Source organism: Sceloporus occidentalis, unplaced genomic scaffold, assembly GCF_023333645.1.
Source record: "Sceloporus occidentalis isolate IW3139 unplaced genomic scaffold, rSceOcc1.0.p SCAF_224, whole genome shotgun sequence".
Lineage (NCBI taxonomy): Eukaryota > Metazoa > Chordata > Lepidosauria > Squamata > Phrynosomatidae > Sceloporus > Sceloporus occidentalis.
In genome coordinates, this window is record NW_028317204.1 from 661,939 (window position 1) to 688,407 (window position 26,469).

Below are 26,469 nucleotides of genomic sequence, written 5' to 3' on the forward strand. Positions count from 1 at the left end.
TAAGGAAGAGACCCCTGCCGTCTGGATCCCTCCAAATGTCTAAAAATTTAAAGGGGACCAGTTTGTGTAACATAATGGCAACGCCCTTGGACTTGGAGTCCGAAGAGCTAGCCAGGTAAACAGTGTGGAAATGCTTGTTAATCAATCGAAATTCTCTGGAGGCCAGGAAATGGGTTTCTTGAACAAAAACTACATGTGATTTCATGGTGTGCAACACATACAATAATTTAGAGCGCTGTTGGGGCTTGTTAAGGCCCCGCACATTTATTGTTGTAAATTTAATCTTGCCCGCCATAGCAAGTCATGTGAGTATAGTCGGACAGAAAGCCAACACACCAGCGCCACAACGAAAATAAACAAAAATGGTCAACAAAAGGAGAGAAAAAAGAAAAAAAAAAAAAAAAAAGAAAAAAAAAAAAAAAAAAAAAAAAAAAGGGAGGGGGGAAACGAAGTAACCTGAAGTAACCTCGAAAAACAAGATGCCACTAGGATGCCGTAGCATCGAATTTTGAGCCAGCGGACCATACGAGAGGACCAATGCCCAGACCTCTGACCGAGTTCAGTCAGGGTCGGCAGGCTCCTGTAGGGGTAGGTGCGAAAGAGAGGAGACATGGTAGACAAGAAGGGAACAGTGTCCACGCAAGCCTCCCCTGCCCCGGTGAGAAATGCATAACATAATTAACGGACACAACAAAATTGAAACAAAAATTGAAGAAATACGAGAGCGGGAAGCCAAACATGAATACCAGACAAAGGATACCGCCTAAGAAACGCGCCCGAACGGGAGCGCGAAAAAACCGGCGCCGAAACGCAGACACATCAGAAAAATAAACAGATAAACAGATAAAAACAGACGACATCATATCAAGTAATACGTAGCTAGACATAGGCAAAAACACAGTAGTGTACAGATATGAAGGAGTGCATATCCTAAACGATGAAGTACATACGCTGACAAATAAACATGAGTAAAATACAAAAAAAAAAAAAAAAAAAAAAAAAAAAAAAATTATTCTTGCGTTGCGTATGTAATCAAGCAATAGGCGATATCCAAATGAAAGCACAAGCGAACCAAGTCAAGGAACAAAATAAAAGGCAATAAAAGTAGAACAAAAAGGAGACGAAAGGAGCCAAATCAGGGAGCGGACAAACCAGGTATCTTCTGCCGCTTCCGGCGTTGTTGCTTAGGCGACCAATCGGTCGCAGGGTCATGAAGACGATCCAAGCGAGAAAACGGTGGATCCCAGTCGGGGACTTCAATATTCGGCAGACCCAGGACCGACAGAAAAGAAGGTATATCCGATGCTTGGCGAATCGAGAAGGAATCCTTGCCCTTACGGGCTATTAAGGCAAATGGAAAGCCCCACTGATAAGGGATAGCCGCTTCTCTCAAAGCAAGGGTAATCGGTTTCAGTAAACGCCTGGTATTTAGGGTTGTAGGCGACAGGTCGGGAAAAACAAGGATATTATGAGTATCCCAGGTAATGGAGGTTTGAGACCTACAACTACGAAGGATTGATTCCTTCAGTGGAAAATGGTGTAGTCTGCAAATGATGTCTCGTGGTGGTTGGGAGTCATTACCTTTGGCCCGTAAGGCACGATGAGCCCTGTCGAACTTAATAGGCGTCTCCGCCGGCCGGTTTAAGATGGAGTTGAATATTGCTTGTAGAGTATCTGGGATTTCCGAAGGGGAGACCGTTTCAGGGACACCCCGAACCCGCAGATTATTGCGACGACCCCTATTATCAATATCCTCCAACTTCCTCGAAAGAGTGATAATCGTGTCGTGTTGTTCAGAAAGCTGGGAGGCGAGCTTATCCACCGCAGCACAAACGGTGGAGTTCACACCCTCCAGGGAGGCCACGCGGTCGCCAATCTGTCGCATGTCTGTTTTAATTTCAGAGAGGTCATCGCGTATGCCCCTAGTTGCCACATCAATGATTTCAATCAGATCAGCTTTAGTAGGCAAACTCTTCAAAGCGTCTTTCCAATCCTGATGCGATGGAGCGAGAGGATCACCTGACGGGCCCACGTAAGTATCTTCTGAAAGCACGCTGTTAGGACTGGCGGGAGAAGACACGGCCTTTTTAGAGAGAGAGTCCCTGGAGTCCTGATCAAACGCCCCCTGAAAATACGAGCGGACCGAGGTAACATTCGACTTCTCCCTACTCTCCTGAGATCTCGGGGTAGCCGCAGCCTTGTTAGTCTTTCCCATCTTGATGAGTGTCCGAAAAAAAAAACATTAAACCGGGGAGGCTCGACGGAGCTTCAGTCTCAAGCGTCCATCTTGCCCAAATGCCGGCCACGCCCCCCCAGGGTGGAAATATTTACCTGAGAAAATTTATTTGAAGAGTTCTGGACACACAGTTCTCTGCATCACGATTGGAGGCCCAAACCTCTAAATCTCCGCCTTTTATAGATGGTAATATAGTTACTAAGGTTAAAAGAGAAAAGACCAAAGTGCGTGGAGATCACCCCTTCTACTGATCCTTCCAGATTTTGATCCAAAAGAAGGCAACCAACACCCCATTAGCCATTTTAGCTCTCATGAGCCATTACAGAGGAAAAAATCTCCATCTACATGTCACTGATCCCACCCAAAAGGACAGTCTAAAGCCTAAATGAGAGGCAGATTTCCTCTGCATAAGGGGACCAACAAGCCCAGACATACACTTTCTCTTTTTTTGTGAGAGCATTAGGTTTGTGCTTTTCCTCTTTTACAATCGTTGAAAGTGAAAACTTGGTGATCGGCGTTCCAAACCATGGGGATCCATGGCAAATACAGTGGATTTATCAACCTGTGCAAAACGAGAAAAAAAAACACCCCCAGACAACAGCAAGTGCCCCGTGTATAACAACTTAAGGCCCTCTGACACAGCTACCAGCCTTGAAACCAGAGAACCAAGCTTTCCACCTCTCATAAGTACTCACTTGATCTAGACCAGGAAGCAAAAGAGCAACAACCCCACTTTCATTGAGATTATCAATAATAACCTATAGTAGCCTCATCAATGAAGACAAGTTGGCACAAGAGAGCAAGGAGGTCTACGTCTGGACTCACCTTTATACTTGGGGTGAGCCCCAAGAGACCCCCCTACCCCACCACAGTGTGAAATGCCATACAAAAAGAATATTAGGTGCTCACCAAGAACAGACAGGCACTTTATAGCCTGCCGTACAGTGTATCCCCTTCTTGGGAGCATCTCAACTTGTAGCTCTCTTGTGCCATTACAGAGAAAACAAACACTATCTACATATCAATGTGAACCTGCCCAAAAGGGGAGTCCACAACCAAAATGAGAGGCAAACTTCCTCTGCATTTGCCTCACAGTTTGGCCCTGGGCTGCCCTTTTGGGTGGAATCATGCTGGTATGTAGATTCCACCCAAAAGTGCACAGTCGCACTGGCGGTTGCTTTCCACTTACTTTTCCCCCTGAACCATCAGGTCTTGGGGAGAAGAATTTATTTTTGAATCTGGCTAGGCCAGAAATGGCCGCCCTTAAATTACTTTTTTCTAATTTATTCATCACTTTGTGATTTCACGAGTGCCCATTAATTATTTTCTCTTATTGATTTCATGGTTTTCGAAATTCATGGCGAGGCCCCCACTTTGAGTTGGCACACGTTTTTTGGCACCTTGTTTTGGACACTGTTTCTTTTAGAGGCAGTGAAGCTGGATTTTGCTGGAGGAGGATTGGGTGCCTATCGCCCCTTTCCTCTCTTCAAATAAGCCCAGCAATGGAGTCTTACCCTTCGGGTTGACTCAAGAGCCGACCCTCCCATGGGGGGAGGGGATTTGTCTGGGTTCTCCGTGTGGGAACCCAGAATCGTATCTGGCGTCTGCTGCCTTATGGCACAGAGTGCAGCACCCAGGATCACGCACCTCGGGCTCTTAAAAAAAAATGAATGTTTTATTTATTTTTTTGCTCTGGAATGGCACAAGAGAGCTAAAAGTTGAGATGCTCCCAAGAAGGGGATACACTGTAAAGCAGGTTATAAAGCGGCTGTCTGTTCTTGGTGAGCATCTAATATTCTTTTTGTATGGGGATCTCTTTGGGGTTGACCCCAAGTGTAAAGGTGAGACCAGAGAGCAATCCTTTACCTAGAGGAATACCAACTGTACCCTATGGATCAGGCCAATGAAGGCTGTAGTTTATGTCTAGATGGGTTTTTTATTATTATTATTGTGCTTGTAAGTCAAAGCGTTTCTTGGGATTCAATGGCGCCTGGATGTGCTGTATCTATAAATAGGTATGTTTTTGGAGGTTATGCCCCATACACGGGTACTGGTTATACTCCTTGATGATGGCTGTACCTGCAGAATGCCACCTGATGAATAAGTGAGTGACTAATCCCCTTTACACGTGTTGGTCGTCATCATGTGAAATGTAAAGACCTCCACCTAAAAAAAATTGCTGATATGGCAATCATACTTTTAATTAACCCTGAAGGAACTGGAGGGATGGACAGTGCTAATGAATTTAATGTTTTTGCAACGTGTTTAAAAGGTTAACCCCTCTGTTTTAAGGATTTTGTCTCTCCTAGTTTTTGCTGATACGACTCTTCCATTCTTCCTGTCTCTACCTTGTTGTGGTCAGACCCACAAATTCCCATAAATATACAAAAAATTAACAACCGATTAGTCCTGTTAGGAGAGTTGACAGATTGTTGTTTTAAAAAACTGTGTGTTCGACAAAAAGTTGAATCCTACAATAAGCAACATTATTGTGCAATTAAAGTGATTTTTCAGAGCGACCTGAAAATCTTTTTTTTTTATTTTATTGAGTCTGTGCCACAACTAACCCTGAAGTTTGTTCTGTACATTAGAACCTAAACAACAAAGTAATTACGTGACCGCTCGCTGGACTGTAAAGGCATTTGTGGCAAACATTTGTATAAATAGCTGTGAGAACCATATTTTTTTTGCAAACTCTTATTTTGGGAATAATTTTCCAATGGAACAACTGGAAAATAAGCCACAAGATGTCAAAAGAAAGAAAACCAAAGAAAAACTAGGTGTGTTTTACAGGCCTCTGTTGTCACCCCTATGCAATAAATATAGTCATTCTCAGTACCCTCGTTGTGGGTCTTTGTGACTTTCTGGACCTCTGGAAAACTCTGGGACACCGCTGCCTGCCCTCATCCGACTTTTACTTTATGAAGCTATACGCTTAAGACGCAGACAGCTGTCAGCGCCAGGTGAGGTAAGCTCACCTGACGTCCTGTTTGGCCTTTGTGAGTCTGTGAGACAGGGTTAGCTCCATTTTAACTTTCGTGAATGGTGGTGACAGGGTTAACGTGAATGGTGGTGAGAGGGTTAGCTCCATTTTAACTTTCCCGGCATCTAGACCGTTAAAGTGAATGGTGGTGACAGGGTTAGAATAGAATTTGTGAAACAGTTGCAGGAATGGAGCTCCAAAATACTGAAATTTAAGGATTTAATTTTTTTTTTTCATCATTTGCATTTCATTTGTCGTTTAATTAGTATAATTTTCCTTGTTCAATTTCAGGGAGAAAACAAGTCAGATGTGGGATTCGAACACACACCTCCAGTGGAGACTGCGACCGGAACACAGCACCTTAGACCGCTCGGCCATCCTGACTCTGTATTGATCTGTTTGGCTCTACCTGACCCCAAGTACAGAGCTTTCGTTTTCAAAATATTTACTGCAAAACCCGTGAATGCACCCAATCTGCACAGCACGTCAAACACTTCACCGAGAGAACGCTCGCATCCCTGTCCCATACCAACATACCCTCGTAGTTAGCCGAATGTGTTGCAAAACCCTAATCAAAGGATCAAGAGTGATGTTAAATCATCATGTCAGAAGTGGGATTCGAACAGCGCCTCCAGAAGACACATAAACCTGAATGCAGGGGGCGTGCCCGACCTTCAGGGAAGATGGCTGCTTAACCGACTCGCTCCGCCATCGCTCACCGAATTTTCGCTGAAATCGCGTACACGTGCTGCTATGGGTCGCAATAAGAAGCCTTCTTCGGACCCCTCCACCCCGGGTGGTCGGTCTCGACCGGTCTCTGCCTCCCTGCGGGACTACTTTCATACCCCAGCTGACCTGGCCACGCAGGCCTCTGAGGACCACGAGGCTGGTTCCCCTGCCAGTTTGTCTTCAGCTGATGATCCCCAGCCTGCTCCTCCACTTCCTCGGCCTCCTCCCACACCTGAGGCACTGCAAATTTTTTCCTCTGCGCCGTGGAGGACAGACTTCTCGAACCTCATCGCGGAGCTGAGACAGGTTGTCCGCGATGAAGTGGCGGCCTTGCGCACCGACCTCTCCGTGTTGGAACGCCGGGTAACGACCCTGGAGGACACCGCGACCTCGCACCATCAGGCTGCTCGGGCCACCCAACGTGCTACTGACCACCACCACCGGCTCTTAACCTCTCTCCGACGCCGCCTCGAGGACCTCGAGAACAGGGGCCGCCGCCACAACATCCGCATACGCGGGATGCCGGAGGGCGACTCTACGGAGAGCCTACCTGAGCTACTCACGGCCCTCTTCACCGACCTCATGGGGCGCCGTGTGGATTCATCTCGGGAGGTGGACAGAGCGCATCGGGCCCTGAGACCCAGGGGTAATTCGGCGAGCCCACCCCGGGACATAATTTGCCACTTTGTGGATTTCTCCGTGAAAGAAGCCATTATGGCTAGGGCGCGTGAGGTCGGCTCCTGGCACTACCCCGGCCGTACTATCACCTTCTACCAAGATCTCTCGGATCTAACTCTCCAGGTGAGACGAGTCCTGCGCCCTCTCACGTCGGCGTTGAGCAGGCTGCGCATCCCGTATCGCTGGGGTCACCCCTTTCTGCTTACGATCCGGCATGGCGCTACCTCCTACCTCGTGCGCTATTACCGCGACCTTCCTGCGGTCTTATCTGCCTTGGGACTTTCGGACATCACCATACCCGATTGGTCCCTTTTGGGCCTCGACCCTGAAGCGGAACCCTCCAGACCGGCGTCGTATCACCAACCCAGGCGCTCCGATCGCCCCCGTCGGCTTCCAGACCGCGCGGCTGCTGCGCCCCCTCCGCGCCCACCATCGCAGCCTCGGGATGCGGAAGAATAGAGGACTCTTCTCCGCTAGCACCTGAGACTTTTCGTATCCTTATTGATGTGTGCCCCCCCGTGCGCTTATGTATGTGGGGGTCAGCTGTTGTGTTTTCGGTCCGTTCGCCTGTTTATTTGTTCGCTGGTGACACCCTGGGTTCACCTTAGTTACGCTGTATGATGATTGGGGTTTGTTGGGTTGTTTTTGTTTTTTTTTGTTTGTTTTTTTTTTTTTTTTAATTATTTTCTCCAAATTGCACATGGTGCTCTGCAATGGGAGCGGTCGTTACCCAGGATGGTCCTCTTCGCCTTTGGGCGCTGGTTCCAACCACACTGTGGCCGTCTTCGCTACACACCTCATGCCTGCCTCACACACATGCCGCGGACGGCGCACAATCCCATGTTCGCCACTTGTGCACGCTCCTGGGCGCTGGTTCCATCCACGATGTGGCCGTCTTCGCTGCGCGCCTCAGACCTGCCTCACGCACAGTCCCATGCTCAGCATTTGAGCGCGCTCCTGGGTGCTGGTTCCAACCACACTGTGGCTGTCTTCCCTGCACACTCATACCTGCCTCACACACACGACGCGGACTCAACATATTCAACATTTGAACACGCTCCTGGGCTCTGGTGCGTCCGGACGCGCATACCTCAGTTAGTGTGTTCTGGCCCCTGCGCCATTGTGCCACTCCTTGCGGCACGCCTCATGGGTTTGCTACACGCGGGGGGTGGGGGGGTGACGGTCCTTTTTTTTTTTTTTTTTTTTTTTTTTTTCTTTTCCACTGTACTGCTCATCACTCATGGTTTGGCCGGTACTCTGACTTGCTGTAGTTACATATTTACTGCCTGTTCATGTATTATGGTTTTCCTGTCCCACTGCATGTGTCGGGATTGTTCTGCACCTTCTCATGCTTTTGCTCTGTATGGTACTGGCCTTTCATGTCCGGCTGAACTTGCCTTCCTGCCTCCTTTGGCTGGTTCGTCACGCACCATTGCTGTTTTCATTTCTTTATCTATTTATTTACTTATTATTGCCTATTTTCTTTTGTTTTTCTCTCGTCCTACCGTGGGGCAGCGTCTCTGCCTTCTACTGTTGCCCTCTTCCGATTGCTCTAGGGTACTCCCCGTGTTTCTGTTCTGCTGTACTACTCATCACTCATGTTTCTGCCGGTACCTTCGCTCGATGTGGTTGCTTGTTTACCGCTGCACTGTACCGTATGGTGCTGTTGATTGTTTTTTCTTTGGGTTTTTTTTTTTATTTTTATTTTTTTTTACAATATATTTGACCTGTATTGCTCTGTATCCATTGACCTCTTTTACCTGTCCGGTTGATAGATTTTTATGGTTACTTCTGCCGATTGGTTGCGTACCGTTGACACAACACGATTCCTCTCTCCACACACGTCCATGCCTCCTCTGGTGCGTTATCTGGACCCTCTACTAGCCACTCCAGTTGCACCTTCACGTGTTTTGCTGTTGCTTTCACTTCTGCTGGGCGGTGGCGGATGCCTTCGCTGTAGTTATTTATACCTACTACTTACCTGGCGCCGTTTTGTTTTTTTCCCTTGGGGCTGTGTAGGCCCTGTCACTTTGCGCCCTCTTTTGTAGGGGCTGGGTGATCCCTCTCTCGCCTCGGCGTAGCGAGGTTTGTTTTTTCACCCTTCCCGGCGCACTTAGTGCCTTTTTTCCCTCCACGTTTCTTCCCTATCTCCTCTCCTTCCCCCTCCCTATTGCCCGTTTCTTCTTCTCTACTTCCCCCTTCTCTTTGTGTCTGTTCCTCCTCTTCCCCCCCCCTTTTTTTTTTTTATTTTTTTTATTTTTTATTATTATTTATTTATTTATTTTTTTCCTCTCCCTTTGCCTCCCATGCCCACTATGCCTCCCCCCGCCCAAGAGAACCCGCTCACGTTCCTCTCCCTTAATGCCCGGGGACTGAATATCCCGGAGAAGCGCTCCCACTTGCTCTGTGACCTACGGCGGGGGCGGGTTGATGTTGCCTTTATTCAGGAGACGCATTTTCGGGAGGGTTCTGCACCTCGGCTGTCCAACCATTATTACCCCACGGGTTTTTTTAGCAATACCTCCGGCTCCAAGACGAAGGGGGTCGCCATCCTGTTGTCAAAATCTGTGCCTTTCCGAGAACTGGCCGTGTTGACGGACCCGGATGGCCGCTTCCTGTTCCTCAAATGCCTCATTGCTGCCCAGACGTATACCTTCGCCAACCTCTACTTACCCAACCGAGGCCAACATGTGGCCTTGAGGTCCGCCCTTGGTCGCCTCAGCGACTTTAGCGACGGTGTCTTGGTGTTGGGCGGCGATTTCAATATCGCCCTCCACCCATCCTTTGACACCTCCAGTGGCAACTCCCGTTCCCCTACGCGGGTCCTGCGCAGGATCGTTTCCCTCCTCTCCCGGTATCGTCTTGTTGATTGCTGGAGGGCCCTCCATCCGGATGCTAGGGACTACACGTTCTTTTCCGCACCTCATGGCTCCTACTCCCGAATCGACTATTTCTTTCTCCCGTACCACCATGCCGCCCTGTTGCGCGGTGCCCACATAGGCTTGACCACGTGGTCTGATCACGCCCCTCTGACTATTTCCATTGGCTCTCCCCTCCTTCGCTCTTCCGAGCGTACTTGGCGTTTCAACGAGTCCTTTCTGGCGGATGCCAGCGTCTGCGCAGACACGGCTGACGCGATCTCCCAATATTTCCGTGATAACCTCGCGGATGACACCCCTCGTCTCACGGTCTGGGAGGCCCATAAATGTGTCTTGCGAGGGCGCCTCATCAGTCTCTGCTCACGGCGTAAAAAGGCGGTGGCCCTGTCGGTCTCGTCCCTCTGTGCCCAAATAGCGATCGCGGAACGCGCCCATAAAGAATCTTTGTCTGGGGAACATCTGCAACGTCTGCTGTTGCTTCGGAAAGACCTAGCCTCTCTTTTGAATGCCAGGTACCATAGATCCTATTTACGCAATCGGGCGCTTTTTCATGAGCACGGAGATAAGTCGGGTAAATTCTTAGCGCGGGCTCTTCAGCAGTCCCGCCGTCTCACTTATATACCCAAGATCCGTTCCTCGGATAGCGTAGTGCGTCTCCTCCACTCGGACATCTCGGCCGGCTTCCTCAAGTACTTTACTGACCTCTACAATCTTCCCACTCCTAGGGGGGATTCGCCTTCTCGGGCTCCACGCATCCGCTCCCATTTCCCTCGCGGAATTCTCCCTTGCTATCACATCTTCTCGGTCGGGGAGATGTCCCGGCCCCGATGGATTCCCCCTGAAATATTATTCGCGTTTTCGCGAACAGCTTGGTCAGCATTTTGTGGATGCCTTTAATTCCATATTGGACGGCGGCCGGATACACCCGCACTCCACTTTGGCATCCATTACTCTTATCCCTAAGGAGGGCAAGGACCCGGAGCACTGCGGCAGCTACCGTCCAATCTCCCTGCTTAATGCGGACGTCAAGTTGTTTGCTAAAATCTTGGCGAACAGACTGAAGCCCTTTCTTCCCGCCTTGGTGCACCCAGACCAGTCGGGCTTTGTCCCTGGCCGTGAGGCCAGAGACTGCACTATCCGCGCCCTCAGCCTAATGCACTTGGCGAGGTCCTCCTCCTTGCCCTCTGCCTTTCTCTCCACGGACGCCGAGAAGGCGTTCGATCGCGTGGATTGGACCTTCCTGTTGACCACCCTCGAGCACATGGGCTTTGGAGCCGGCTACCTCCTGACATCGCTGGGATACCGGTCGGCGGCACCCAACATAAGATCCTCGGCTACGCCGACGACCTTCTTTTCTCCATCTCTCGACCCCGATTGTCCCTGCCCTCCATCCTGAAGGAACTGGATCTCTACGGTTCCCTATCTAATTTCAAAATTAATATGGCCAAATCTGAAATTCTGGGGGTGGGTGTCCCCGCGGCTGAGAGCGCTTCCCTCGCGGCCGCTTTCCCGTTCCGTTGGTGCGACGCAAAATTGCGTTATTTGGGTGTCTGGTTGTCTGCGGACTTCTCCCAACTCTTCCCTATGAACTTCCTGCCTATTCTCTCTGAGTTGCGCGCTGACCTTGCTCGGTGGTCTCGGCTCACTCTCTCATGGATGGGACGGGTTAACTCCATCAAAATGAATGCTATGCCTCGGCTCCTCTACTTGTTTCAAACCCTTCCCATTCGAATTCCACCTTCCTTTTTCTCCACACTTCGCACTCTCTTCCTTCGGTTCGTTTGGGGCCGTGGCTCCCCACGGATTAAATACGGTGTGCTTGTCCTACCGAAGGACAGGGGTGGCTTGGCTCTGCCTTGCCCCCGCACATACTATCGGGCCTGTCACCTGCTACGTGTCCTTGAATGGTCCTGTGGGGTGCGACGTAAGCTGTGGGTGGGGGCTGAGAGTGCTTCGCTCCCTGTCCCGACGAGTTCATTGCCTTGGCTTGCCGCTGCCTGTGCCCGTCGTGTAGCTGCCTCTCACCCCTTTGTCTCTGCGACGCTCGGAGTGTGGCACTCCTTGCTCCGCACTACCACCATCTCCACCATTCCTTCCCCCCTCACGCCGCTCCGTGATAACCCTGACTTCCCTCCGGGGATGGGCGTGGACCTCTTCCCGGAGGTGGCAGCTCGGGGTGTGTCCGGGATCCGAGCCTTCTTGTCCTCACGTGATTTGAAGCCGTTGAGGGACCTGGTGACTGCTGATCCGCCGACCCCTCTCGATCGGTTCCGCTACGCACAACTGGGCAACTTCTTTCGGACCCTGGTCCGTAAGCATGAGGTCTGCCGGGACCTTACTGTTTTCGAGAATCTTTGTGCGCGGGACGAGCCTCCGGCTCACGGTGTGTCTTTGCTTTACGGACTCCTTCTGCCCGCTATTTACACCGCTACCCCGCCCCATGTAGGCAGGTGGGAGAGCTCGCTGAATCTGTCCCTTACGGAGGGGAAATGGCATAAGATGTCAATCCTCACTCACAAGTGCTCCATCAGTAACAGGGACCAGGAGATGTCCTATAAGCTTTTGGCCGGTTGGTACCGCCCTCCGTCCACGCTGGCCCGGTACAATCCCGATATACGGGATGAATGCTGGAGGTGTGGGGCTTCCCCGTGTTCGATCCTTCACTTATGGTGGTCTTGCCCTCGGATGCTCTTCTTTTGGACAACTGTCCATTCTACTGCTCAAGCCCTTACCGACAGGCGGCTGCCGTTCACCCCAGAGTTCCTTCTGCTGCTGCATATGCCCTACCCTGTCTCTTGGTATAAAGCTTAGCTGTAATCGCCTTCGTAGTTTCCTGGATTCGCCATCCCCACTCCACACGGAGCCCTTCACGCATGCTACATCCTGTTGTGTCACAGGCCGCGATGGCATCACTTCTCCGGTAAACTATCTTGATTGACCAGTCTTGCTTTTATTGTCGTTCTGCTGACCCAGAGATGGTTTTTTCCCGAATGTATACCCAACATGCTGCATAATTCTTCTTCCTGCATATGTTGTGATGGATTTGGATTGTACCCTTCTCCGTGTCCCCCCTCCTTCCCCCTTCTTCTTTTTGTACCCCCCCCTCCTTTGTTGGATTTCTCCAAAAAATACTTAATAAACATTGATTTACCCTTAAACCTGAATGCAGCGCCTTACACAGCTCGGCCATCCTGACTCAGGGAGAAAATATCAGAAACGGGGCTTGAACCTATGGCTCCCGAGAAGACTGTGACCTGAATGCAGCACCTTAGGCAGCTCAGCCATCCTGACTTCCTGTAGAGTGCAAAGACACACTGGATTCTGTTATGCATTTGTCAATATTGTGTTAAATTTAAGGGAGAAAATAACATGTTAGAAGTGGGATTTGAACCCACGCCTACCAAAGAAGACTGTGACCTGAACATGGTGCTTTAGACTGCTCGCCCATCCCGACCCTACATGGGTGTCCCTGGAGGAGCCCCACCTGACCCCAAGTACAGAGCTTTTGTTTTCGAAATATTTACTGCAAAACCCTTGAATGCACCCAATCTGAGCAGCACGTCAAACACTCCACCGAGAGAACTCTGCGGGTCTGCCACAAACAGCAGCAGGTCATCAGCAAAGGCAGAGACTCTCACATTCCTGTCCCCTACCAAGATACCCTTGTAGTTAGCCGAGTGTTGCAAAACCCTAAACAAAGGATCAAGAGCGATTTTAAATCATGTCAGAAGTTGGATTCAAACAATGCCTCCAGAAGACACAGAAACCTGAATGCAGTGCCTTACACAGTTCGGCCATCCTGACTTACTGTTAATGCTTTGTAATATTGTGTTAAATTTAAGGGAGAAAAGAATATCTCAAAGGCGGGATTTAAACCCACGCCCCCAGATGGGACGGTGACCTGAACAGAGCGCCTTGGACCACTCGAACATCCCGACTTCCTACAAAATCTTTTTGGGACACACAGGATTCCGTTATGCATTTGTCAATATTGTGTTAAAATTAAGGGCGAAAATATAATGTCAGGAATGGGATTCGAACCCACGCCTCCAGAGGAGACTGTGAGCTCAATGCAACACCTTAGACTGCTTGGCCATCCTGACTTCCTGTATAGTCTTTGTGGGACACACAGGATTCCGTTATGCATTTGTCAATATTGTGTTAAATTTAAGGGAGAAAACAAAATGTCAGAAGTGGGATTTGAACCCATGCCTCCTAAGGAGATTGCAACCTGAACACAGTGCCTTAGACTGCTCGGCCATCCTGACTTCTTGTAGGGTCTTTGTTGGACACACAGGATTCTGTTATGTATTTGTCAATATTGTGTTAAATTTAAGGAAGAAAACATGTCAGAAGTAGGACTTGAACCCACACCTCCAGAGGAGACTGTGAGCTGAACACAGTGCCTTAGACCGCTCGGCCATCCAGACTTCATTTTGGGGCTTGTTTGGACACACAGGATTCCGTTATGCATTTTTCAATATTGTGTTAAATTTAAGGGAGAAAATATAACGTCAGAAGTGGGATTTGAACGCACGCATCCAGAGAAGACTGCGACCTGAACACAGCGCCTCAGACCACTTGGCCATCGTGAGATCTTGCGGAGTCCTTATGGGACACACAGGATTCCGTTATGCATTTGTCAATATTGTGTTAAATTTAAGGGACAAAATATAATGTCAGAAGGGGGATTTGAACCCACACCTCCAGAGGTAACAGCGACCTGAACCCAGCGCCTTAGACCACTCGGCCATCCTGGCTTATTGAGTAGTCTTTGTGGGACACACAGGATTCCGTTATGCATTTGTCAATATTGTGTTAACTTTAAGGGACAAAATATAATGTCAGAATTGGGATTTGAACCCACGCCTCCAGAGGGGACTGCGACCTGAACGCAGCGCCTTAGGCCACTCGGTCATCCTGACTTATTGTGTCCAGAGGAGACTGCGACTATTAAATATAAGGGAGAAAATACAAAGGCAGAAGTGGAATTTGAACCCATGCCTCCAGAGGAGTATGTGACCTGAATACAGCACCTTAGACTGCTTGGCCATCCTGACTTCCTGAACAGTCTTTGTGGGAGACACAGGATTTGAACCCACGCATCCAGAGGAGACTGCGACTTGTGGAGTCCTTGTGGGACACAGGATTCCGTTATGCATTTGTCAATATTGTGTTAAATTTAAGAGAGTAAATATAATGTCAGAAGTTGGATTTGAACCCACGCCTCCAGTGGAGACTGCGACCTGAACGCAGCGCCTTAGACCGCTCAGCCATCCTTACTTCTTGTGGAGTCTTGGTGGGACACACAGGATTCCGTTATGTATTTGACAATATTGTGTTAAATTTAAGAGAGAAAACAAAATGTCAGAAGCGGGATTTGAACCCACGCATCCAGAGGAGACTGCGACTATTAAATTTAAGGGAGAAAATATAATGGCAGAAGTGGAATTTGAACAAATGCCTCCAGAGGAGACTGCAACCTGAATCCAGCGCCTTGGACCGCTCGGCCATCCTGACTTCTTGTGGACTCCTTGTGGGACACACAGAATTCCGTTATGCAGTTATCAATATTGTGTTAAATTTAAGGGACAAAATATAATGTCAGAAGTGGGATTTGAACCCACGCCTCCAGAGGAGTATGTAACCTGAATGCAGCACCTTAGACTGCTCGGCCATCCTGACTTCCTGAACAGTCTTGTTGGTACACACAGTATTTGAACCCACGCATCCAGAGGAGACTGCGACTTGTGGAGTCCTTGTGGGACACAGGATTCCGTTATGCATTTGTCAATATTGTGTTAAATTTAAGAGAGAAAATAGAATGTCAGAAGCGGGATTTGAACACACGCCTCCAGAAGAGACTGCGACCTGAACGCAGCGCCTTAGACCGCTGGGCCATCCTGACTTCTTGTGGAGTATCTGTGGGACACACAGGATTCCGTTATGTATTTGACAATATTGTGTTCAATTTAAGGGAGAAAACAAAATGTAAGAAGCGTGATTTGAACCCACGCATCCAGAGGAGAGTGCGACTATTAAATTTAAGGGAGAAAATATAAGAAGTGGAATTTGAACCCACGCCTCCAAAGGTGTATGTGACCTAAACGCAGCACCTTAGACTGCTCGGCCATCCTGACTTCCTGAACAGTCTTTGTGGGATACACAGGATTTGAACACACGCATCCAGAGGAGACTGCGACTTGTGGAGTCCTTGTGGGAGACAGGATTCCGTTATGCATTTGTCAATATTGTGTTAAATTTAAGAGAGAAAATATAATGTCAGAAGTGGGATTTGAACCCACGCCTCCAGAGGAGACTGCGACCTGAACGCAGCGCCTTAGACCGCTCGGCCATCCTGACTTCTTGTGGAGTCTTTGTGGGACACACAGGATTCCGTTATGTATTTGACAATATTGTGTTAAATTTAAGAGAGAAAACAAAATGTCAGAAGCAGGATTTGAACCCACGCATCCAGAGGAGACTGCGACTATTAAATTTAAGGGAGAAAATATAATGGCAGAAGTGGAATTTGAACAAATGCCTCCAGAGGAGACTGCGACCTGAATCCAGCACCTTGGACCGCTCGGCCATCCTGACTTCTTGTGGAGTCCTTGTGGGACACACAGAATTCCGTTATGCAGTTGTCAATATTGTGTTAAATTTAAGGGACAAAATATAATTTCAGAAGTGGGATTTGAACCCACGCCTCCAGAGGAGTATGTGACCTGAATGCAGCACCTTAGACTGCTCGACCATCCTGATTTCCTGAACAGTGTTTGTGGGACACACAGGATTTGAACCCACGCATCCAGAGGAGACTGCGACTTGTGGAGTCTTTGTGGGACACAGGATTCCGTTATGCATTTGTCAATATTGTGTTAAATTTAAGAGAGAAAATATAATGTCAGAAGTGGGATTTGAACCCACGCCTCCAGAGGAGACTGCGACCTGAACACAGCGCCTTAGACCACTCGGCCATCCTGACTTCTTGTGGAGTCTTTGTGGGACACACAGGATTCCGTTATGTATTTGTTAATATTGTGTTAAATTTAAGGGACAAAATATAATGTCAGCAGTGGGACTTGAACCCACACGACCAGAGAAGCCTATAACCTGAATGCAGCGCCTTAGACCGCTTGTTTATCCTGACTTCTTGTGGAGTCTTTGTGGGACACACAGGATTCCGTTATGTATTTGTTAATATTGTGTTAAATTTAAGGGAGAAAACAAAATGTCAGAAACGGGATTTGAACCCACGCATCCAGAGGAGAGTGCGACTATTAAATTTAAGGGAGAAAATATAACGGCAGAAGTGGAATTTGAACCCACGCCTCCAGAGGAGTATGTGACCTGAATGCAGCACCTTAGACTGCTCGGCCATCCTGACTTCCTGAACAGTCTTTGTGGGACACACAGTATTTGTACCCACGCTTGCAGAGGAGACTGCGACTTGTGGAGTCCTTGTGGGACACAGGATTCCGTTATGCATTTGTCAATATTGTGTTAAATTTAAGAGAGAAAATAGAATGACAGAAGTGGGATTTGAACCCACGCCTCCAGAGGAGACTGCGACCTGAACGCAGGGCCTTAGACCGCTCGGCCATCCTGACTTCTTGTGGAGTGTCTGTGGGACACACAGGATTCCGTTATGTATTGGACAATATTGTGTTCAATTTAAGGGAGAAAACAAAATGTCAGAAGCGGGATTTGAACCCACGCATCCAGAGGAGACTGCGACTATTAAATTTAAGGGAGAAAATATAATGGCTGAAGTGGAATTTGAACCCATGCCTCCAGAGGAGTATGTGACCTGAACGCAGCACCTTAGACTGCTCGGCTATTCTGACTTCCTGTACAGTCTTTCTGGGGCACACAAGATTCCGTTATGCATTTGTCAATATTGTGTTAAATTTAAGGTAGAAAATATAATGTCAGAAGTGGGATTTGAACCCACGACTCCAGAGGAGACTGCGACCTGAACGCAGCGCCTTAGACCGCTCGGCCATCCTGACTTCTTGTGGAGTGTTTGTGGGACACACAGGATTCCGTTATGCATTTGTCAATATTGTGTTAAATTTAAGGGAGAAAACAAAATGTCAGAAGCGGGATTTGAACCCACGCATCCAGACTAGAGTGCGACTATTACATTTAAGGGAGAAAACATAACGGCAGAAGTAGAATTTGAACCCATGCCTCCAGAGGAGACTGCGACTATTAAATTTAAGGGAGAAAACATAACGGCAGAAGTAGAATTTGAACCCATGCCTCCAGAGGAGACTGCGACTATTAAATTTATGGGAGAAAATATAATGGCTGAAGCGGAATTTGAACCCATGCCTCCAGTGGAGTATGTGACCTGAATACAGCACCTTAGACTGCTTGGCCATCCTGACTTCCTGAACAGTCTTTGTGGGATACACAGGATTTGAACCCACGCATCCAGAGGAGACTGGGACTTGTGGAGTCCTTGTGGGACACAGGATTCCGTTATGCATTTGTCAATATTGTGTTAAATTTAAGAGAGAAAATATAATGTCAGAATTGGGATTTGAACCCACGCCTCCAGAGGAGACTGCGACCTGAACGCAGCGCCTTAGACCGCTCGGCCATCCTGACTTCTTGTGGAGTCTTTGTGGGACACACAGGATTCCGTTATGTATTTGACAATATTGTGTTCAATATAAGGGAGAAAACAAAATGTAAGAAGCGGGATTTGAACCCACGCCTCCAGAGGAGACTGCGACCTGAACGCAGGGCCTTAGACCGCTCGGCCATCCTGACTTCTTGTGGAGATTTTGTGGGACACACAGTCTTTGTGGGACACACAGTATTTGAACCCACGCATCCAGAGGAGACTGCGACTTGTGGAGTCCTTGTGGGACACAGGATTCCGTTATGCATTTGTCAATATTGTGTTAAATTTAAGAGAGAAAATAAAATGTCAGAAGTGGGATTTGAACCCACGCCTCCAGAGGAGACTGCGACCTGAACGCAGCGCCTTAGACCGCTCGGCCATCCTGACTTCTGGTGGAGTCTTTGTGGGACACACAGGATTCCGTTATGCATTTGTCAATATTGTGTTAAATTTAAGGTAGAAAATATAATATCAGAAGTGGGATTTGAACCCAGGCCTCCAGAAGAAACTGCGACCTGAACGCAGCGCCTTAGACCACCCGGCCAGAAGTGGGATTTGAACCCAGGCCTCCAGAAGAAACTGCGACCTGAACGCAGCGCCTTAGACGGCTCGGCCATCCTGACTTCTTGTGGAGTCTTTGTGGGACACACAGGATTCCGTTATGCATTTGTCAATATTGTGTTAAATTTAAGGTAGAAAATATAATGTCAGAAGTGGGATTTGAGCCCACGCCTCCAGAGGAGCTTGTGACTTGAGCGCAGTGCCTTAGACCGCCCGGCCATCCTGACTACCTGTTATATCTTGCTGGGACACACAGGATTCCGTTATGCATTTGTAAATATTGTGTTAAATTTAAGGGAGAAAATAAAATGGCAGAAGTGGAATTTGAACACATGCCTCTGGAGGAGTATGTGACCTGAACGCAGCACCTTAGACTGCTCGGCCATTCTGACTTCCTGTACAGTCTTTGTGGGACACACAGGATTCCGTTATGCATTTGTCAATATTGTGTTAAATTTAAGGGAGAAAATATAATGTCAGAAGTGGGATTTGAACCCACGCCTCCAGAGGAGACTGCGACCTGAACGCAGCGCCTTACACCACTCGGCCATCCTGACTTCTTGTGGAGTCTTTGTGGGACACACAGGATTCCGTTATGCATTTGTCAATATTGTGTTAAATTTAAGGGACAAAATATAATGTCAGAATTGGGATTTGAACCCACACCTCCAGAGGGGACTGCGACCTGAACGCAGCGCCTTAGGCCACTCGGTCATCCTGACTTATTGTGTCCAGAGGAGACTGCGACTATTAAATTTAAGGGAGAAAATACAAAGGCAGAAGTGGAATTTGAACCCACGCCTCCAGAGGAGTATGTGACCTGAATACAGCACCTTAGACTGCTTGGCCATCCTGACTTCCTGAACAGTCTTTGTGGGATACACAGGATTTGAACCCACGCATCCAGAGGAGACTGCGACTTGTGGAGCCAGTGTGGGACACACAGGATTCCGTTATGCATTTGTCAATATTGTGTTAAATTTAAGAGAGAATATATAATGTCAGAAGTTGGACTTGAACTCACGCCTCCAGTGGAGACTGCGACCTGAACGCAGCGCCTTAGACCGCTCAGCCATCCTGACTTCTTGTGGAGTCTTTGTGGGACACACAGGATTCCGTTATGTATTTGACAATATTGTGTTAAATTTAAGAGAGAAAACAAAATGTCAGAAGCGGGATTTGAACCCACACATCCAGAGGAGACTGCGACTATTAAATTTAAGGGAGAAAATATAATGGCAGAAGTGGAATTTGAACAAATGCCTCCAGAGGAGACTGCAACCTGAATCCAGCGCCTTGGACCGCTCGGCCATCCTGACTTCTTATGGACTCCTTGTGGGACACACAGAATTCCGTTATGCAGTTGTCAATATTGTGTTAAATTTAAGGGACAAAATATAATGTCAGAAGTGGGATTTGAACCCACGCCTCCAGAGGAGTATGTAACCTGAATGCAGCACCTTAGACTGCTCGGCCATCCTGACTTCCTGAACAGTCTTTGTGGGACACACAGTATTTGAACCCACGCATCCAGAGGAGACTGCGACTTGTGGAGTCCTTGTGGGACACAGGATTCTGTTATGCATTTGTCAATATTGTGTTAATTTTAAGAGAGAAAATAGAATGTCAGAAGCGGGATTTGAACACACGCCTCCAGAGGAGACTGCGACCTGAACGCAGCGCCTTAGACCGCTCGGCCATCCTGACTTCTTGCGGAGTATCCGTGGGACACACAGGATTCCGTTATGTATTTGACAATATTGTGTTCAATTTAAGGGAGAAAACAAAATGTAAGAAGCGGGATTTGAACCCACGCATCCAGAGGAGAGTGCGACTATTAAATTTAAGGGAGAAAATATAAGAAGTGGAATTTGAACCCACGCCTCCAAAGGAGTATGTGACCTAAACGCAGCACCTTTGACTGCTCGGCCATCCTGACTTCCTGAACAGTCTTTGTGGGATACACAGGATTTGAACACACGCATCCAGAGGAGACTGCGACTTGTGGAGTCCTTGTGGGACACAGGATTCCGTTATGCATTTGTCAATATTGTGTTAAATTTAAGAGAGAAAATATAATGTCAGAAGTGGGATTTGAACCCACGCCTCCAGAGGAGACTGCGACCTGAACGCAGCGCCTTAGACCGCTCGGCCATCCTGACTTCTTGGGAAGTGATTGTGGGACACACAGGATTCCGTTATGTATTTGACAATATTGTGTTAAATTTAAGAGAGAAAATATAATGGCAGAAGTGGAATTTGAACAAATGCCTCCAGAGGAGACTGCGACCTGAATCCAGCGCCTTGGACCGCTCGGCCATCCTGACTTCTTGTGGACTCCTTGTGGGACACACAGAATTCCGTTATGCAGTTGTCAATATTGTGTTAAATTTAAGGGACAAAATATAATTTCAGAAGTGGGATTTGAACCCACGCCTCCAGAGGAGTATGTGACCTGAATGCAGCACCTTAGACTGCTCGGCCATCCTGACTTCCTGAACAGTCTTTGTGGGACACACAGTATTTGAACCCACACATCCAGAGGAGACTGCGACTTGTGGAGTCCTTGTGGGACACAGGATTCCGTTATGCATTTGTCAATATTGTGTTAAATTTAAGAGAGAAAATAGAATGTCAGAAGCGGGATTTGAACACACGCCTCCAGAGGAGACTGCGACCTGAACGCAGCGCCTTAGACCGCTCGGCCATCCTGACTTCTTGTGGAGTATCTGTGGGACACACAGGATTCCGTTATGTATTTGACAATATTGTGTTCAATTTAAGGGAGAAAACAAAATGTAAGAAGCGGGATTTGAACCCACGCATCCAGAGGAGAGTGCGACTATTAAATTTAAGGGAGAAAATATAAGAAGTGGAATTTGAACCCACGCCTCCAAAGGAGTATGTGACCTAAACGCAGCACCTTAGACTGCTCGGCCATCCTGACTTCCTGAACAGTCTTTGTGGGATACACAGGATTTGAACACACGCATCCAGAGGAGACTGCGACTTGTGGAGTCCTTGTGGGACACAGGATTCCGTTATGCATTTGTCAATATTGTGTTAAATTTAAGAGAGAAAATATAATGTCAGAAGTGGGATTTGAACCCACGCCTCCAGAGGAGACTGCGACCTGAACGCAGCGCCTTAGACCGCTCGGCCATCCTGACTTCTTGGGGAGTCTTTGTGGGACACACAGGATTCCGTTATGTATTTGACAATATTGTGTTAAATTTAAGAGAGAAAGCAAAATGTCAGAAGCAGGATTTGAACCCACGCATCCAGAGGAGACTGCGACTATTAAATTTAAGGGAGAAAATATAATGGCAGAAGTGGAATTTGAACAAATGCCTCCAGAGGAGACTGCGACCTGAATCCAGCGCCTTGGACCGCTCGGCCATCCTGACTTCTTGTGGACTCCTTGTGGGACACACAGAATTCCGTTATGCAGTTGTCAATATTGTGTTAAATTTAAGGGACAAAATATAATTTCAGAAGTGGGATTTGAACCCACGCCTCCAGAGGAGTATGTGACCTGAATGCAGCACCTTAGACTGCTCGGCCATCCTGACTTCCTGAACAGTCTTTGTGGGACACACAGTATTTGAACCCACGCATCCAGAGGAGACTGCGACTTGTGGAGTCCTTGTGGGACACAGGATTCCGTTATGCATTTGTCAATATTGTGTTAAATTTAAGAGAGAAAACATAATGTCAGAAGTGGGATTTGAACCCACGCCCCCAGAGGAGACTGCGACCTGAACGCAGCGCCTTAGACCGCTCGGCCATCCTGACTTCTTGTGGAGTATCTGTGGGACACACAGGATTCCGTTATGTATTTGACAATATTGTGTTCAATTTAAGGGAGAAAACAAAATGTAAGAAGCGGGATTTGAACCCACGCATCCAGAGGAGAGTGCGACTATTAAATTTAAGGGAGAAAATATAAGAAGTGGAATTTGAACCCACGCCTCCAAAGGAGTATGTGACCTGAACGCAGCACCTTAGATTGCTCGGCCATCCTGACTTCCTGAACAGTCTTTGTGGGACACACAGTATTTGAACCCACGCATCCAGAGGAGACTGCGACTTGTGGAGTCCTTGTGGGACACAGGATTCCGTTATGCATTTGTCAATATTGTGTTAAATTTAAGAGAGAAAATAAAATGTCAGAAGTGGGATTTGAACCCACGCCTCCAGAAGAGACTGCGACCTGAACGCAGCGCCTTAGACCACTCGGCCATCCTGACTTCTTGTGTAGTCTTTGTGGGACACACAGTATTCCGTTATGCATTTGTCAATATTGTGTTAAATTTAAGGTAGAAAATATAATGTCAGAAGTGGGATTTGAACCCACGCCTCCAGAAGAAACTGCTACCTGAACGCAGCGCCTTAGACCGCTCGGCCATCCCGACTTCTTGTGGAGTCTTTGTGGGACACACAGGATTCCGTTATGCATTTGTCAATATGGTGTTAAATTTAAGGGACAAAATATAATGTCAGCAGTGGGACGTGAACCCACATGACCAGAGAAGCCTACGACCTAAACACAGCGCCTTAGACCGCTTGTCTATCCTAACTTCTTGTGGAGTCTTTGTGGGACACACAGGATTCCGTTATGTATTTGTCAATATTGTGTTAAATTTAAGGGAGAAAACAAAACGTCAGAAGCGGGATTTGAACCCACGCATCCAGACTAGAGTGCGACTATTAAATTTAAGGGAGAAAACATAACATCAGAAGTAGAATTTGAACCCATGCCTCCAGAGGAGACTGCGACTATTAAATTTAAGGGAGAAAATATAATGGCTGAAGCGGAATTTGAACCCATGCCTCCAGAGGAGTATGTGACCTGAACAGAGCACCTTAGACTGCTTGGCCATTCTGAGCTCCTGTACAATCTTTGTGGGACACAGGATTCCGTTATGCATTTGTCAATATTGTGTTAAATTTAAGGTAGAAAATATAATGTCAGAAGTGGGATATAATGTCAGAACCCACGCCTCCAGTGGAGACTGTGACCTTAGACCGCTCGGCCATCCTGACTTCTTGTGGACTCCTTGTGGGACACACAGAATTCCATTATGCATTTGTCAATATTGTGTTAAATTTAAGGGAGAAAATATAATGTCAGAAGTGTTATTTGAACCCTCGCCTCCAGAGGAGATTGTGACTTGAACGCAGTGCCTTAGACCGCCCGGCCATCCTGACTACCTGTTATATCTTGCTGGGACACACAGGATTCCGTTATGCATTTGTAAATATTGTGTTAAATTTAAGGGAGAAAATAAAATGGCAGAAGTGGAATTTGAACACATGCCTCTGGAGGAGTATGTGACCTGAACGCAGCACCTTAGACTGCTCGGCCATTCTGACTTCCTGTACAGTCTTTGTGGGACACACAGGATTCCGTTATGCATTTGTCAATATTGTGTTAAATTTAAGGGAGAAAATATAATGCCAGAAGTGGGATTTGAACCCACGACTCCAGAGGAGACTGCAACCTGAACGCAGCGCCTTAGACCACTCGGCCAAACTGACTTCTTGTGGAGTCTTTGTGGGACACACAGGATTCCGTTATGCATTTGTCAATATTGTGTTCAATTTAAGGGAGAAAATATAATGTCAGAAGTGGGATTTGAACCCACGCATCCAGAGGAGACTGCGACTTGTGGAGTCTTTGTGGGACACAGGATTCAGTTATGCATTTGTCAATATTGTGTTAAATTTAAGAGAGAAAATATAATGTCAGAAGTGGGATTTGAACCCACGCCTCCAGAGGAGACTGCGACCTGAACGCAGCGCCTTAGACCGCTCGGCCATCCTGACTTCTTGTGGAGTCTTTGTGGGACACACAGGATTCCGTTATGTATTTGTTAATATTGTGTTAAATTTAAGGGACAAAATATAATGTCAGCAGTGGGACTTGAACCCGCACGACCAGAGAAGCCTATGACCTGAACGCAGTGCCTTAGACTGCTTGTTTATCCTGACTTCTTGTGGAGTCTTTGTGGGACACACAGGATTCCGTTATGTATTTGTTAATATTGTGTTAAATTTAAGGGAGAAAACAAAATGTCAGAAGCGGGGGGGGCGTGGCCGACCGGGATCCGAAATGGTTGTGCAGTGATTCTGCTCCTCCGAGACGCCCTGTCTAAAGCATTTAAAATCAGCGTTTTACCTGACTACCGGCTGCGGTATTGGCACGAATATCTGTGGGAATGCCAGGTGGTGTTCGTAAGTCCGCTAAAAAGAAAGTGGTGCCGGACATTTTTCAGAAAAAGCCTACTTACCTCGACGCTCCCGCGCTTTCTCCAATGGCGGCCCCGGGCCCGACTCCTGATGATGAGTCTGTCTCCTGCACGAGGCGTGACATCGATGAAATCAAAGACCTCGTCCTTTCTGTAAAACGCGACCTGATGGAACACATCAGAGATGAGCTTCGCGACTTGAAGAAGGATATAACGGACATTGGCACACGTACGGATCACCTTGAGAGGGCCCAGGCCTCCATGCAGCGTGACGCGCGGGCGATGGAGGCTGATGTTGCTGCGCTGCGCCATGAGGTACTCGTTCTCCAAGATGCCCATGAAGATCTGGAGAACAGATCTCGGAGATCTAATTTTAGGGTGCGTGGTGTGCCTGAATCGCTTCAGGATGTCGAGTCGGTTCTGGACGCTGTCCTTAAGCAGCTTTTGCCGCACAAGTCCAGGGAGGAGATTGTAGTGGACCGAGCTCATAGAGCGCTGAGGCCTAGACCTAGGCCCTCTGAAAAGCCTCGTGACATCGTCGTAAAGCTCAGAGACTAGGCCGTTAAGGAAGAACTTATGAAAGTTGCTAGAGCCACGACGTTGTCCCTTGACAATGTGGAGCTGCAAATCTATGCTGATCTCTCCCCTAGGACCCTACAGCGGAGGAAGACCCTCAAGCCTCTCACGGACCACTTACGGGCGCAAGGTGTTTCCTATCACTGGAGATTCCCTTTCGCCCTTCGGGTGATAAAAGCTACTCCCTGAAATCGATGTCGGAGGCGTCTGAGCTTCTCCACTATCTGGAGTTACTGCCTCTGCCGGGAGGCCGCAAGAGATACAGGCAAGATCCGGGGTCCCAGTCTGCGGGGGAATGGTCCGAGGTCCCGGCAGCTCCTTGGAGGCGAGACCTTGACGGCGTGGACGCGGATAGAGAGACGGCTGACCAGATGTAGCGTACTCACCTTTGCTCCACTATGTCTGTTTCTACCGACCGCGCTCGCTCCTGTCATCCGGTGCCTGGGACTCTGATCCTCTTCTTCGAGGCTTCGAGGGACGTCTTTCACTGCGACCCGGAGGCGCCTTGCTTCGCGAGTTATTTCACTCCGGACATCCTCACCACGATTCGGCTGCTGTCTTCCACACGGTGGTGCGCGCCTGGAGCTGCTTCTTCGCGGTCTTCGTCCCGTGCAGGGCACTTCTACTGCCATCGGCGTCAGTTTGGCTGTGTCCCGTCGGTGCCGGGGCGTCTCGGTCAGTTCCCCGGACTGGGCTCCATTCAATCGCCGGCGGTGGCTTCTCTGTGGCAGCTGACTGGGACTTGGAACAGCTAAGTTTGGCTCTCTGTTTTGTACATTTCGGTCGTCCTTATTGGGTTTTTTTTTCCGCTGCCGTACCGTTTATTTTTATTTTTATTTGCCGATTCGGTTATACTCCCACATTGCCAATCTATCGGCTTGGTTCACACACCCACGCACATGTTGGCTGTATAGCCTATATTTACGGGTCCTAGGATC

The 26,469-nt window shown here is 48.2% G+C and overlaps 21 non-coding genes across 21 annotated transcripts; all 21 read right to left on the bottom strand.

Annotated features, from left to right (window-relative positions):
- Positions 1 to 14,347: 14,347 nt before the first annotated feature.
- Positions 14,348 to 14,430, bottom strand: TRNAL-CAG (transfer RNA leucine (anticodon CAG)). Its single transcript has one exon. It is a non-coding gene; the product is annotated as a tRNA-Leu (tRNA).
- A 275-nt stretch (positions 14,431 to 14,705) lies between these two features.
- Positions 14,706 to 14,788, bottom strand: TRNAL-CAG (transfer RNA leucine (anticodon CAG)). Its single transcript has one exon. It is a non-coding gene; the product is annotated as a tRNA-Leu (tRNA).
- Positions 14,789 to 15,330: 542 nt separating this feature from the next.
- TRNAL-CAG (transfer RNA leucine (anticodon CAG)) lies at positions 15,331 to 15,413 on the bottom strand. Its single transcript has one exon. It is a non-coding gene; the product is annotated as a tRNA-Leu (tRNA).
- A 372-nt stretch (positions 15,414 to 15,785) lies between these two features.
- Positions 15,786 to 15,868, bottom strand: TRNAL-CAG (transfer RNA leucine (anticodon CAG)). Its single transcript has one exon. It is a non-coding gene; the product is annotated as a tRNA-Leu (tRNA).
- Positions 15,869 to 16,410: 542 nt separating this feature from the next.
- Positions 16,411 to 16,493, bottom strand: TRNAL-CAG (transfer RNA leucine (anticodon CAG)). The gene has a single exon. It is a non-coding gene; the product is annotated as a tRNA-Leu (tRNA).
- A 542-nt stretch (positions 16,494 to 17,035) lies between these two features.
- On the bottom strand, positions 17,036 to 17,118 carry TRNAL-CAG (transfer RNA leucine (anticodon CAG)). Its single transcript has one exon. It is a non-coding gene; the product is annotated as a tRNA-Leu (tRNA).
- A 319-nt stretch (positions 17,119 to 17,437) lies between these two features.
- On the bottom strand, positions 17,438 to 17,520 carry TRNAL-CAG (transfer RNA leucine (anticodon CAG)). The gene has a single exon. It is a non-coding gene; the product is annotated as a tRNA-Leu (tRNA).
- Positions 17,521 to 18,041: 521 nt separating this feature from the next.
- Positions 18,042 to 18,124, bottom strand: TRNAL-CAG (transfer RNA leucine (anticodon CAG)). The gene has a single exon. It is a non-coding gene; the product is annotated as a tRNA-Leu (tRNA).
- An 82-nt stretch (positions 18,125 to 18,206) lies between these two features.
- Positions 18,207 to 18,289, bottom strand: TRNAL-CAG (transfer RNA leucine (anticodon CAG)). The gene has a single exon. It is a non-coding gene; the product is annotated as a tRNA-Leu (tRNA).
- Positions 18,290 to 18,447: 158 nt separating this feature from the next.
- TRNAL-CAG (transfer RNA leucine (anticodon CAG)) lies at positions 18,448 to 18,530 on the bottom strand. The gene has a single exon. It is a non-coding gene; the product is annotated as a tRNA-Leu (tRNA).
- Positions 18,531 to 19,178: 648 nt separating this feature from the next.
- On the bottom strand, positions 19,179 to 19,261 carry TRNAL-CAG (transfer RNA leucine (anticodon CAG)). Its single transcript has one exon. It is a non-coding gene; the product is annotated as a tRNA-Leu (tRNA).
- A 442-nt stretch (positions 19,262 to 19,703) lies between these two features.
- TRNAL-CAG (transfer RNA leucine (anticodon CAG)) lies at positions 19,704 to 19,786 on the bottom strand. The gene has a single exon. It is a non-coding gene; the product is annotated as a tRNA-Leu (tRNA).
- A 542-nt stretch (positions 19,787 to 20,328) lies between these two features.
- On the bottom strand, positions 20,329 to 20,411 carry TRNAL-CAG (transfer RNA leucine (anticodon CAG)). The gene has a single exon. It is a non-coding gene; the product is annotated as a tRNA-Leu (tRNA).
- A 372-nt stretch (positions 20,412 to 20,783) lies between these two features.
- On the bottom strand, positions 20,784 to 20,866 carry TRNAL-CAG (transfer RNA leucine (anticodon CAG)). Its single transcript has one exon. It is a non-coding gene; the product is annotated as a tRNA-Leu (tRNA).
- Positions 20,867 to 21,336: 470 nt separating this feature from the next.
- On the bottom strand, positions 21,337 to 21,419 carry TRNAL-CAG (transfer RNA leucine (anticodon CAG)). Its single transcript has one exon. It is a non-coding gene; the product is annotated as a tRNA-Leu (tRNA).
- A 372-nt stretch (positions 21,420 to 21,791) lies between these two features.
- TRNAL-CAG (transfer RNA leucine (anticodon CAG)) lies at positions 21,792 to 21,874 on the bottom strand. The gene has a single exon. It is a non-coding gene; the product is annotated as a tRNA-Leu (tRNA).
- A 542-nt stretch (positions 21,875 to 22,416) lies between these two features.
- Positions 22,417 to 22,499, bottom strand: TRNAL-CAG (transfer RNA leucine (anticodon CAG)). The gene has a single exon. It is a non-coding gene; the product is annotated as a tRNA-Leu (tRNA).
- A 372-nt stretch (positions 22,500 to 22,871) lies between these two features.
- Positions 22,872 to 22,954, bottom strand: TRNAL-CAG (transfer RNA leucine (anticodon CAG)). Its single transcript has one exon. It is a non-coding gene; the product is annotated as a tRNA-Leu (tRNA).
- Positions 22,955 to 23,036: 82 nt separating this feature from the next.
- TRNAL-CAG (transfer RNA leucine (anticodon CAG)) lies at positions 23,037 to 23,119 on the bottom strand. Its single transcript has one exon. It is a non-coding gene; the product is annotated as a tRNA-Leu (tRNA).
- Positions 23,120 to 24,162: 1,043 nt separating this feature from the next.
- Positions 24,163 to 24,245, bottom strand: TRNAL-CAG (transfer RNA leucine (anticodon CAG)). The gene has a single exon. It is a non-coding gene; the product is annotated as a tRNA-Leu (tRNA).
- Positions 24,246 to 24,450: 205 nt separating this feature from the next.
- TRNAL-CAG (transfer RNA leucine (anticodon CAG)) lies at positions 24,451 to 24,533 on the bottom strand. The gene has a single exon. It is a non-coding gene; the product is annotated as a tRNA-Leu (tRNA).
- Positions 24,534 to 26,469: the final 1,936 nt, after the last annotated feature.